Source organism: Nyctereutes procyonoides, unplaced genomic scaffold (genome assembly GCF_905146905.1).
Source record: "Nyctereutes procyonoides isolate TBG_1078 unplaced genomic scaffold, NYPRO_anot_genome, whole genome shotgun sequence".
NCBI classification, from domain to species: Eukaryota; Metazoa; Chordata; class Mammalia; order Carnivora; family Canidae; genus Nyctereutes; species Nyctereutes procyonoides.
The window spans coordinates 2,863,581-2,877,360 of NW_026575121.1; the positions used below are offsets into that span (position 1 = coordinate 2,863,581).

Genomic DNA, 13,780 nt, shown 5'->3' on the forward strand with positions numbered 1-13,780 from the left:
AGAAGCAGGTGGCAGCAGGTGGAGGACAGTCGGGAAGGGGGCGAGCCTGGCTTCCTAGAGTCTGCAAGGGGCGCTCCTGTGATCGTTCAGGCGGAGACAGTGGTCACAGCTGGACGGGACTGAGAGGTAAAGAGAAACATGAGAGGTGGCCCGAGTTGTGGATGGACCGGTTACAGAAGGTGTCCCAGTCAGGGCAAGGTGGCAGCGGGGAATCTTCTAGGTGTTTTCTGGGACAACGTGCTTTGCACTAATAAAAAAGAACATAAGAGAGAGATGCTGTTGGGGAGGGGGGTTGAGGGGGAATGAGTTCAATTTGGGACACTTTGAATGTGAGGCTTTCGTGACACATGTAAATGGAACTGTGTCCTCGTGGTCCAGAGCTGGGGGGAGGCGCGGGGGGACCCTGATGAATTTCTGGGTCATCAGCACTTGAAGGTGACTGAAGCCAGAAAAGTTGGATGACTTCCCACAGGGGTGTGAGGACAGAGAAGGGAAGAGGGTCAAAGACAAGAGCCTGGAGTGGGGGGCACATGGACAATGAAGAGACGGGCAGAGAGCAGGAGCCTGGGAGGGACGGTTGACCAAGGCTGGCCAAACCATGAGACACCATGACTCAAACCATGAGTCAAGGATGCAATGTCAAGGAGGCCAGGAGAGAGACCGGCTGAAGGAGCAGGTGGTCAGCGGGGGGAAGAGTCTCAGGGGACCAGAGGGGTCGGGGGAAGCCCAAGGCCAGGAAACCGATAAGGGCACAGCAGTGGAGAAAGGTGTGGTGCCAGAGGAAGATTTTGAGTCAGGGAGGGAAGACGCACGTCCTCCTTCCTCTGGAGACACCTTGACTGTTACTCTTAGCCAAACCCCCTCCAGTGACTCTTGTCCCTTCTGCTCTTCGCTGCTCCCTCCCCTCCAAACTTCATCCACCTGGACCTCGAGACTAGTGTGTACCCTGTACCTGGAGTCCAGCAGACCTGGTCTGACTCCCAACCCACCACTTTCCAGCTGCTTGACCCTTACTCTCTGGCCCTCACCTTCCTCACTCTCAAAATGAGGCTAAAAAAGATGGCCTGTGGGACTGTTTGGAGTTGGAAGTGATAGAGTGTGCTCACACCACACAGCAGGGAGTCAACCAGACCAGTTTTCTCTTCTCCTACCTAATAATGCGACCCTATTGGGATTTTTGGTTTTGTGTGTCCTCTTGCACTTAACCCCCCACCCGAACCACTGGGTTCACTGTTGTCATTTCTGTCTCATCTTCCTCTTTTTAATTGACAGCAGTCACCACCTCCCCGGTCTCTCAAAAGCCCCCTCTGAATCAGGCAGGACTAGGATCAGGTCATCTGTTCCTGTCCAACAGGCGGTTCTACTGTTCTTTCTCAGACTTCCTTCTCAGTTACTCTAGAATTTGATCCTCAGATCTTATCAGGGAAACCTCCACTTCTCTGTCTCCTGTGGTTTCGAGTGCTTGCGGTTTTCCATTTCCTGGTTGTTCAGCCCTTCCGCATCCATTGTTAGCTCTTTACCCGAGTGTGGACCACAACTGGAGCCCCACTGTGGCCCTCAGCTCAGCGTTCCCTCTACTCCCGCAAGAACTCACCCACCGTGGAGACTTGACTAGCCCACCTCTGGGCCTCCGCCTCCCAGATGTCTTTTATATATGAAAATATCACATTTTCGCCTTATAACTTACAAAGGATTTTTTTTTTTCAGGTATCTCATTCGCTCCACTTGGCTATCTTTTGAGATAGGCTGAATTGGCATTTTTTATCTCAATTCTACAAATAAAGGGGAAAAAATCTCTGGGATCTAAAAATTAAGTTTTTTTTTTGTTGTTTTGTTTTGTTTTTCTGAATTCCAACCCAAGCTATACTCTTACATTTCTAGTTGTCTACAGGGAAGCCTTATTTGGAGCTTCTGTCTCCACCTCAAATCATACGTGGGTCCATCCTCCCTCTCAAATCAATCCCACTCCGCTGGTGTGATGGACTGGATGTCTACGTGCCCCCCAAAGGTATATATGGAAGTCCCGACCTCCAATATGACTGTATTTGGAGATAGGGCTTTTATAAAGACAAATAAGGTTAAATAAGGTGAAGTTAGGGTAGAGTTCTGACCCAATAGGACTAGCATCCTAGGAGAAGAAACACACTCTGCCATGTGAGGACACAGCCAGATGGTGGCCGCTTGCAGGCCAAGAGGAAGGGTCTCAGAATAAAATCCATCTTGTCAGCATCTTGATCTTGGACTTCCAGCCTCTAGAACTGGGTGAGAAATAAATTTCTGTTATTTAAACCACCCAGCCCGTGGTATTGTGTTATGGCAGCTGGAGCAGACCAATATAGCTGGTGACCATTTGGGGGACGTTTTCTTTAATTTTTCTCTCTCTTTAATATCTCCCATCCAAGCAATGGACAGAGTTATCTCCATTATTTTTATATGACGTGCCTTGAATTCCACACCTACCCTCCACGCACAAAATCACCACTGTAACCTTGGATTTTGTCTAGAAACTTAGCATCTCCCGACCTTAGCGTGCCATTGCGAGATTAAACCAGTTAACACATCATAGAACCATGGGATTTGATGGTTCAGGTGAATTCACAGCCCCATCAGACCCCTCCCTCTCGCCTTCACTTAGGTCTACGTCCTCCCACCGCGTCACTGTGGGTTTGAAGTTCTCCATGGCATGAGGCATCTGCTTTAATAACCACCCTACAGGTCACAACTCCCCCCACCATAATGCTCTTTGTTTCCTCTGACAACTTTAGAATATAACCTGGGTTTTCGCCCTCAGAGCTACTGAATACTGTGAAATGGCAAATAGAACGTTCTTTTTACAGCTCATGGAACTATTCAGAGGAGGGAGTTGGGGTAAGGTCATGGAGTCAGATCTGCTACTTATAAGCTTGGGAATCCCATACAAGTGATCTCTCGTCTCTGGGACTCACTTGCCTTGTCTATTAATGGCATGAGGAGTGGGAAATATTTCACCCGGTTTGGACACTCAACGATGTAACTATTATGATTTAACTTCAAGTTTGGGGCCTTGAGAAGTTGGTTTATTTTTTAAAGATTTTTAATTTATTTACTTGAGAGAGAGAGGAGGCGCAGGGAGGAGGAACAGAGAGAGAAGGAGAAGCAGGCTCCCCGCTGAGCAGGGAGCCCAATGCGGGGCTCGATCCCAGGACCTGTGACCATGACCCGAGTGAAAGGCAGACCCTTAATCGACGGAGCCACTCAAGTGCCCTGAAAAATGATTTAAAAGGTGAAAAGGCTCTTAGGGCATTGGTAAAAATATCAAAACAAGGCTGAGAGATACTTAATATATATATATATGGCATCTCTGTGGCAGGGAGGCAATGGCAGGGCAGGAGGTGAGGGCAGAGACTCCACACGTGAGCGCTGGTTCCTTCACCAACTGGCGTTGTGACCCTGGGCCAGTAACTTTCTCTCCCTGGGCCTCCACTCCTCCTCCATCAAATGGGGGCAGTGATAATACCAGTCATTCTTTCCCAGGGCGCCTGTGAGGATGAAGGTGTGGGTGCATGGACGGTGCACAGGCCAGGGCTGGCACGAGAGAGAGCACCATGTGGGAGTCGTTGTTAGGGCAAAGGATCTCTGACTAAGACCTGAATTTGTGCAGAGAACCAACCCTTTGGATCAGAAGGTTCTACAACATGTTTGTCCCTCGAAATCCCAGAGGCCCCACAGTACCCAACGGACCCATCCCTCAAAATAGGGAAGTATCATTGAGTCCCTGATTCTTGACCTGCAGGACTGCTCAGTCCTTCCTTGAAACTGGCCCCAAAAGTCATGGCCGACACGTAAAGCCTCGTATATGTTCTGGCCACCTCGCGACGGTCTTGTACTTTCAGATTTTTTCCAAAGGGTTAAAGTAAATTAAGTTTTAGAGACGCAAATAGAAATACAGACAGAGGGGGATCCCCGGGTGGCTCAGCGGTTTCGCGCCTGCCTTCGGCCCAGGGCGTGACCCCGGGGTCCCGGGATCGAGTCCCACGTAGGGCTCCCTGCATGGAGCCTGCTTCTGCCTCTGCCTGTGTCTCTGCCTCTCTCTCTGGGCCTCTCATGAATCAACAAATAGAATCTTAAAAAAAAAAAAAAAAGAAGAAATACAGACAGAACTGAGATTACCACATCTTTTGAATGAGGAACTGAGCTGCTCCCCAGACTTCACCATAGATGGGGGGCAGGTTGGTGGCACCCACAGGGCCCCGATTCCATGGAGCCAGCATTTCAGAGCATTCTCTTGCTGCCATCCCTCCGCCCTGTGCCCCGCAAGGTGCCTCAAAGTGCAAGTCCCCAGAGGCACCTCCAGGCCAACGGGGCTTTGCCTCCCTAAGGCCCCTGGTTCCCCCTTGCCGGGAGCTGAGAGGTCAGCGCCTCGGCCCATCTGCTGTAGCCCCGGAAGGCTGATTAGCGTTTGCAGCTCTGGAAGCTCCCCGAGAGCAGGCTCCCCGAGAGCAGACTCCCCGAGAGGAGGCTCCAAGCCGCTTAGTCCGCTCTGCGGAGTCTGCCTAACGGCCTGGGGCCGGGGCTCTGGAGCCCAGTCCTGCGTAAGGCCCGGTGATGCACCCCACGGGTGATCGGAGCCTCCACTCCCAGAGCTTTGCTGTTCAGGTTTCGCCCTCGGGTCAGGACTCCCAGATTTGGAAGTGGCGAAGCTTCCAGAACCCTGCCCTCCCGGATCCCACCCACCTGAGCCTCAGCAGGCAGGAAATTCAATGTGTCGCTCACCAGATGGCTGCGGGTGTCTGTGGTGGCCTGAAACCCTGAGCAAGAGCCCCTGGGCCGGCCCGGCTCCCAGCCCCGGGGTGGGCCGGCTCCCGCGGGCGGGTGTCGCGGGGCGCAGGGGGTCTCTGGCCTCGCTGGGCCCCCGGGCCCCCCTCATTGTCTGACCTGACTGGCCGCCTTTGTAACCACACCTGCAGCCCCTGTCGCCGTCTGTCCTCAGACTCTTCAGCAACCCAGCAGGACCAGTAGGGAGGGTACGGCGGACTGGTCCCTCTCCCTGACTTGCCTGCTCCCTACATTCCAGAATGTTCCGAGGCAGTTCAAAAACCCCCAAAATAAATCCTGCATTTCGTTCATTTGGTTTCTTCTTTTAGCTCTAAAGACCTGACACCTTATCATATTAAAGTCTCCTAATTAGAACATTTTCTTAAAATCATAGCAGTTGGGTTGTCAGCTTTTTGCTAATTTGGCCCAGCTGCCGATCCTCATGTGCCCTTCAGTTTGCGCCTGCCTTCCTCTCCTTCTAGTACTTTCCCCGACTCCTGAGGGCTCGGGGAAGCCACCAGAGCCGTCCTGGCCAGGCCTCTGCCCAGAGCTGCTGGGCCCTCGTGAAACATGGACTGTCAGGCCCGGCTTGGGGATGGGGCTGGGCGGCAGCACCCACTGACCGCCGCCTTCTTCCACGGAAAGGGGAACTTCGCTCAGACCTCAGGACGCAGGGAAAAACGACATCCACCACCACGAAGGCACAAGGACAGACGGAAGAGGCACCTCAAGAAAATGTGTGTTGCCGGAGCCACCATTAATCAGGGCAAAGGTCTGCGTGGATGAAAAGCGACCATTTCGGAGGAGTCAGATGTCAGACATCAGCCCAAGACACGTGGATGAGCAATAGTTGCCTTTTTTCTACCCTTTGCCTTTTCTCCATGGTTTGTTGATTGCTTTTTCCCTCTTGTTTGTACGTTCTCCTGTGAAGCTCCTCTCTGCATGTTTTCCTGTGCAAAAAGATGCCTATGGATTTTGAACACATTTGGAGATAGTTGCCCCTTAAAACTGGATTTTTTTCACAATTTTGAGGGTGCAGATGCTTCCAGAGAACAGTGTGTCTCCAGGAGCATAGCAAGAACTGAACCCTAGGAGAAGGTTGACATCTGAGCATGTGAGGGGGCCTCTCTCTGCCCCCAAGAGTGAGATGCATGGCATTATCTCTGACCTCCTTCTTCCCACCTCTCTGCTTAATCTCCTTCTCTCGTCCTCCAAGGTTCTCCCAAAGTTAACTTTTCTCCCATGTTCTTTCTCACTAGGGACACTCAGCCACTACAACAGAAGAAGACAAAACTGAACGCAAAGACCTGAGTGTGTGAGGACCTCTCTGAGCCCCTTGAAGATATGACTTCATTTGTTTAAGGATTATTTTAACTCAGTGCTGACTCTTCTAACTTCTTAGCTCTGGGTTGTTTTTGGTTTGTTCTTTTTTTTTTTTTTTTTTTAAGACTTCGGTTATTTATTCGTGAGAGACACAGAGAGAGGCAGAGACACAGGCGGAGGGAGAAGCAGGGAGATGCTCAACCACTGAGCCACGCGGGCGTCCCTTAGCTCTGGTTGAAGAGAACATACGAACCGACGTCACTGATTACAGATTGAATTTTATAAACTTATCTCAGCAATTTTTGGCCCCTAACGCACTTCACCAGTGTATCCAGGAAGATTGGCGGTGTCTGTGACTAACCCAGTCTCCGACCTCAGGAGGGCCAAGGGGCCACTCTACGTCTGTGTCTGATTGTCCAGCTTTCTCACTGCAAAGCCAGAAGGCCAGCAAGTGTCATTTCAGGAGCCGTCACCCGACAGAGCTCAATAATTTCTTAGAAGCGGTGTCCGTGTTCGGACTATCCTTGCCCACAAAGTGGCTGCACATGGCATGACCCAGAGGCTCGTGACTCAGGGGCTCAGCAAAGCGCCCTCATTCAGATGAAGACTCCGTCTCCTTCTCTTCCCTCCCACCAAGGCATTTCATATTCTGCTGTTGAATTCATGTCTTAGAGCCAAGAAATCATTTACGAAGGGGGCTTGTTAGGCATCCTTCGCGTCTCGGGAGGACACAGAGGCGCCGTGGTATCACAGAAAAGCTTTAAACCACAAGAGGAGCCAAATCTCAGCTCTACCCACCCTTGCTCACTGAGTGAGCATTAACAAGTACTCACCCCCTTAGAGGTTTCCAGAAGCCCAAGGAGGGGACCCGGGGAAAGCCTCCCACCCAGCTGCGCGGACCTGGCACTCAGGCACGTTATTGTGCTTGATACCACCCTGCCTGGTGCCAAGGGGAGAAGAGCCTGAGGACTTTTTAGTGTGCCAGGTGGGGGGTAGCTGTGTAGGGCACTGAGAAACAATAAGAAGAGGGTGCTTTGATGTGTCTGGGAAAACGGGAAGCCGGGGGAATTGTCCGGGAGGTTCCCCGGGAAGCTGCGGGGGGCACGGGGGCCACGGGCATGTGTGAGCTACAGAGGGGAGGGCACGGAGCAGCAGGAAGGCCCGGGCTCACCTCCCTGCCGGGCCTGCCCTGCTGCCCAGGGCACCCCCCCAACCCCGAAGCCCATCTGGCCTCAGTACCCCCCTCTCCCCGCCCCCCACCTCCTTCCATCACAGGGCCCAGCGGACGGTGGCCCCGGGACAGGTTGTCACCTTTCACCTACACAAGGGACACAGTCCCCTGAGTGCTCCCTGCCGCCGCTCTTGCTGTTCTCGGTCCCTTCTCTACCCGATGGCCAGAGGGACATTTCCAAACTGCGTATCTGACAACCCTACGCTTCGGCTTCAAACCCACTATCTCATCATAATCAAACGTGACTCCAGGCGGTCACAGTGTGGATCTTGTCACCCGGCATATGTCTCCCATGAGTCCCCTGAGATCCACTCCAGCCCCATGGACCGCGCCTCCCCTGCGCATCCACCCGGGGCTCCGGATCATCTGGCCACCGCTGACACAGCCTCACGCTTCTTTCTAGACGCCACTTCTACGAAAAAGCTTGCCTGGACCCCATCAGGCCCTGGGCCGCTCCCCCGCCCCCCGTGGCCTGCAGGCCCGCACCCCCAGGCACCCATCCCCCGGGCAGTTCGGCCCACGGCGGGGAGGCCCCCCGAAGGCTGCGGTGCCCTGGGCCTTAGCACAGTGCGGGGCGGGTCAAGGGTCGTTGGCGTCCCCCACTCCTGCCTCACACTAAATGTCCTCCAGGGAAAAAGATGAAAATTCCCAATGGTCTTTTGCAACAAAATAATGTTTATTTTTCAACACAAACTGACTGTTTCTGAAATTCAAATCTAGGTTCTGGGGCAGGAGCACAGAGGCCGCGGCCGGGGTGGTGGGCAGCAGGAGAGGCCGTGCTCTGCCCCGAACTCGTGGACAGGGACACTCCGGACACGAGGAGGGGTGGCCGCGGTTGTCCTCGCAAGTCCAAGCAGGTTCCCGGTAGGGATTTGTCTGCTGCAGGCAACAAGGACAGTGCCTTCCATTGTCTCCGACAATTGGTAAGAGAACAAGAAGCGTTGTCAATGCAAAATGAAAGGAAACCTACTTCCTGTAAGGAACATGCGACGCCCCAGTGCTCTGTGCACCTCATGGCTTGTGTGCGAGGCCAACCCGGCAAAGGCTGTCTCTACGGCCCCAGAGGGGGACACTGACGTGGGACACAGTCTTTTTTTATGATAAGAAATTGTTGTTTCTATAATGTACAGTGAAAGGGGCATCTGGGGGCTCAGTCGGGTAAGTGTCTGCCTTCAGCTCAGGTCAGGACCCCGGGGTCCCGGGATCGAGGCCCGCCTCGGGCTCCCTGCTCCGTGGGGAGCCTGCTTCTCCCTCTGCCTCTGCCTGCAGCTCCTCCTGCTTGTGCTCTTGCTCTCTCTCTCTCTCTCCGTCAAATAATGAACAAAATCTTTTTTTTTTTTTAATAAATCTCTAAAGCAAATAGGCTCTGCTCCCCTCCTTCTCCCTCCACTTGCTTCTTTTCTCTGTCCCTCCCCTGACCTGTCCTCCCTCCAGTCCTTTCTGCTTTCTTGTTCTTCAAATCTGCTTCTCCCTGTCCTTGAAACCTCTCTTTGAAACATTAGAGGTGCAAAAAGCTTTAAAGTTTTCTTTCCTGACCCTGGATCTTCCTAAGGACCCTTCCAATTTGGGGATTTCTTTGAGTCCAACTCAACAGCTCCAGCTTCCGTTATTTTCTTTATCAAACGCATCAGCCCATTCTACCGCCATGTGATGGATCCGATGGAGTTTTCCTCTAAATACTGTCAGACGTTGTACCATTTGCTCCGTGGATGAGTTAATATAAAGAAGTTAATAGGTGCAGGGACACCTGGGCGGCTCAGTGGTTGAGCGTCTCCCCGCAGGGAGCCCCCTTCTCACTCTGCCTGTGTCTCTGCCTCTCTCTGTGTCTCTCATGAGTAATTTTTTTCTTAAAGTTAGTTGATTCAACAGAGATAAACATGAGCCATTAACTAAATTCCACATTCATTGATAAATTAATTTATTTCTACTTTTCCATCTATTCTTAATGGAGCCCATGGACTAGGGGTTCTGCAAGGACTCCATCCTCAGGCATCTTGGTCTGTAGAAGGGTGGAGACGAGCACCTGAGTAACTCTAGTACGAAGAAGGCAGTGGTCAGTGCCCTGAGAAAAGTCACGGATGCAGTGCTGGAGGTTCTCACATAAATTTGACAAGGCGCCATAGCAAAGCAGAGCAACACAGACAAATGCTGGCCTTTCTCTGTACTATCCAGCTTGGCTGCTGCATTAAGCCGAGCCTACTGGGTAATGGTACAAGCCCTTGTTAGGCTTTTATCTTCTAGGCTTAGTCTTGGAGGGCTAGTGTGCCTCAGGTGTCTACTGTGTAAGACACACTTGAAAAATGGGGGTTCCTCAGTCTGGAAAACACATAGGGTTCTAAGAATGCCCAATGTTGGGACACCTGGTTGGCTCAGCAGTTGGGCACCTCCCTTTGGCTCAGGTTGAGATCCTGGAGCCTGGGATGGAGTCTCGCATCCAGCTCCAGAAGCATGGAGCCTGCTTCTCCCTCTGCCTGTGTCTCTGCCTCTCTCTCAGTCTGTCTTTCATGAATAAATACATACATCTTTAAAAAAAAAAATGCCCGATGTGATCCTGACACATAGCCATGAGCACATTGCAAAAAGATGCTATTTTTCTTCCAGAACAGGTGTTGTTTGTGTGGTGTTGGACCCCTTATGACCTCAGGCCGACAGGAAGGGAGAATATTAACAGATGCTGGGCATAATTTTGATTCATTTGGAATATTCTGGAGACTCAACCTCTCTAAACTTCTAACCAATGCACTGGAAACAAGTCCATCTCTTCAAAGCATTCGTAAAATGAAATTGGTAGGTGGGTTCTCAACACAAGAGTTTCTGTGGTTAAGGTGGATGACAGAAATTCCTAGAGGTTTTGTTCATTTTATACTTCCCACAAATTACTTCTACAGTATTCAAAGGGAGATTTGGGTGGCTTGCCTGAAATGGTACCTGTCCTTCCCTTAATATGTATTAATCTCAGGTATGTGTCAGAGACAGGAAAATATTTCAGGTGACCTAGGTCAGCTATCATTATGCTGTCCACCGGTTGGAACAACCTGGACAATTTTTTGAACAAAACAAAAACTACTACAGTTGACTGGCTCATCTCCAAAAGCTAAGTTTCAGTTATTCTAGGGATACTTTTTGGTTTCCTCAGAATCAGGTAATCCTGGCTGAATATACGGCTAAACCACCAATTCGGGTCCCAAAGGGGGTAATAAACAGATGTGTACATGTCACACACTCTCTCCCTCTCATTTCATCTCCGAGTAAAACCACTGACACCTACACTCTCAAATTTAACCTCCTCTCCCCCCTCCCCAAAACCTTCTCTCCCCTGAATGGGAAAAAATACATTTTACATAATAAAATGACCCAGTCTGTGAAAGATAGGAAAGATGCTATATGGTCAAAACCAGAGCAATGCTTGAGTGAGGTCTGGTAAATCTCCTCAATGCTACAGTATCCAGCAATTTACAATGATAATTATGAAGAATTTATAGCAACGTACAGTTTATGCTCTAATGGAAACTGCACATCAAGTAATCGTACTGTATGGACACACGTGTGGAAATCAAACTAAAATTATAAGCAGACATGCAAAAAAGAATGGAAAGAACTACCCCCCAAATATGTCAGTAGACACTAGCTCAGTAGTGGTTTTTGCTTTCTTCTACTTTTTTTGTACTTTCTCAATATCTTTCAAATGTCCACGTATCTGGTAGGCAAAAAATTTATAATAGAACAGAATTAACTTGCTTTTCAGAAGGCGTTCTTCCGACCACGAAGTAATCAGCAAGGTCTGATCCTCAATAACAAATTAACAAAACAAAGATAAAAACAAACGCTCACCCGAGAATGTTTCTGGGCTTCGGCTGCTTGGTTTCTGTCTCCTCTATTCCTCCTGCCTTCCTCTTCCAAGTAATTCAGCTTGCTTATTTAAAAGAAAAGTGAAGTAGCAAATTTGTTTTATGAGGAGTCTCAGCTAACAGCAAGAGAATAAGGAACTTTGGTCAGCTGGTCTGTGTGTGCTTTATAGAACTTGGTGTGGGTGTTGGTCTGGCTTCCTTCTCAAGAAGGGAGAATTACTTCAGCTAGGGACCACATCTAAAAGGAAGAAGCCTGATTAACCCTGTCCCTCTAAGGACTGTTTTTATCAGCATCTTTCACAACAGATCCTGGGAATGCGATGGGCTAGACTCAGGGGGGTATTAAGTGGCTATTAGTTCTCCTAAATGGGGTTTGTTTCCATGACAACAGTAACAACCATGCTGCCTTCACTTTATAGGTATGGCATTTTAGAGCTGTTTAGAGCACTTCCCATCACCCACTTGCTTTTCCAAATTACTTGCGCATGGGCAGAGTCCTTCCCCATTCTGCTGCAAGTGCTCTGCTGGAGGTCACCTGTGACCACCTCATTGCTCACATAAAAGGTCCTTGCTCAGTCCTCATCTTCCTTCCCCAATTCATTCCACTATTAACCGATGCCACTTTCTCCAAACTGTCTTTGTTTTGTTTCTCCGACTCTCCTCGTTCGTTTTCTACCACTTGGGTTGCTTCTCGTCCTCTTTTCTGGTGCCTTTTCTTCTACTCCTTTTTCTAAATGTGAGTTTGCCCCAGGGGTCGGTCTTCTGACATCTTCCTACCATATTCTCTTGCTTTTATATAAATTGTCCACATCCATGACCATATTTAATATGGCCCCTCCCAAGCATGTACTCACCCATCTACCCCATCTAATCAAATGGCACCACAATGATTCAGCCAGTTATTCTATCTCTAAGCTTAGAAGTCATTCTTAACTCCTCTCTTTCTCCCACAACCAACATCCAAGGCAACCAATTCTATTTCTTCTACCTGCAAAATGTGTCCTAAACCCAAGCATTTTTCACTTCCCCTACTCCCATTAAAATCTTCATCATTTCTTGGATAGAATGCTGGAGTAACATTTGGCAAGAACTAAAAGACATCCAAATTGGTAAGAAAGAAGTAAAGCCATGTCTGTTTGCAGGTGATGTAATCTTATATGTAGAAAACTCTAAAGATTCCACACAAAAAAAGTTATTGGAACAAATAAATTCATCAAAATTGCAGGATGTAAAATTAACACAAATTTTTTCCCATTTTTTTTAGCTTTGTAAATGTCAGATTTATTAAAGTATAATTTACATACAATAGAATACAATTGGATGAGTTTGAGAAGTGCATACAGTCTTGGAACCATCACCAGTCGTATAAGTTGCATCACTCCCAAAACTTCCATCAGGCCCCTTGGCAACCAATGTCCTTCCCCGCCCCCAGGCACACAGAAGGTCCAGTAGCTAGAACTCAGTCCAGGTACTACAACAAAGAAACCTGTCATTTAAACCACCAGCACAAAATACATTTTTATACACTAACAATGGACAATTCAAAAGGAAAATTTTAAAAATTCTAATTATAACATCAAAAAGAATATATAAATACAATAATTAGGAATTAGCTAAGGAGATGAAAGACTTGTACACTGCAAATTACAAAATACTGCTGAGAGATTAAAGAAGACTAAATAAATGGAAAGACATCGTATGTTCATGGATGGGAAGATTTAATATTATTAAATATTAAAATTAAAATATTAAAATACAATCCCTATCAAAATCCTAATGATATTTTTCTAAGACATAGAAAAATCTATTCTAAAATTCATATGGAATCTAAAGGGACTTCCAAATAGCCAAAATGATCTTGAAAAAGAACAAAGTTGGAGGACTGATATTTCCTGATTTCAAAACTTACTGCAACACCACAGTAATCAAAACAGTGTAGTCTTGGCACAAAGACGGATATTTAGCCTAATGAAGTAGAATAGAGACCCCAGAAATAAACTCTCACATATATGGTCTAAAAACTTGTAATAAGGATGACAAGACCATTTATGAGAAAAGACAATGTTTTCCACAAATAGTTCTGGGAAAACTGGATATTCACATGCAAACGAATGAAGCTGGATCCTTTATTAATACCATATGCAAAAATGAATTCAAAATGGATCAAAGACCTAAAATAAGTGCTAAAAGTGTAAAACTCTAGAAGAAAATATAAGGGAAAGCTTCATGAATTTTGCAATAATTTCTTGAATATCACACAGCCTTTAAAAGAAAAAATAACAGACACATCTGACTTTATCAAAATTATAAACTTTTGTATATTAAAGGGCACATGAACAGAGTAAAAAGGCAATCCACCAAATGGTAGAAAATATTTGCAAATCACACATCTGATAAGGGGTTGATATCCAGAATAAAAATAGAACTCCTACAACTCAACAACAACAAAAACTAACAACTCAATTGAAAAATAGGCAAAGACTTGACAAGATATTTCTCCAAAGAGAATATATAAATGGCCAAGAAGCACATGAAAAAATGCAACGTTATGTATCGTTACAAAAATGCAAACCACATAAGATAC

General features: G+C 48.1%; 1 protein-coding gene across 2 annotated transcripts in view; it reads right to left on the reverse strand.

Annotated features, from left to right (window-relative positions):
* CYSLTR2 (cysteinyl leukotriene receptor 2) overlaps positions 1-11,560 on the reverse strand; it is a 29,562-nt gene extending 18,002 nt beyond the window's left edge. Inside the window, exon 1 of one of the 2 annotated variants that reach the window (XM_055336174.1) lies at positions 11,180-11,560. The gene's annotated coding sequence lies outside the window, so the exon portion shown is untranslated. The remainder of the gene's footprint in view (positions 1-11,179) is intronic. The other variant, XM_055336175.1, reaches the window with a different exon arrangement.
* Positions 11,561-13,780: the final 2,220 nt, after the last annotated feature.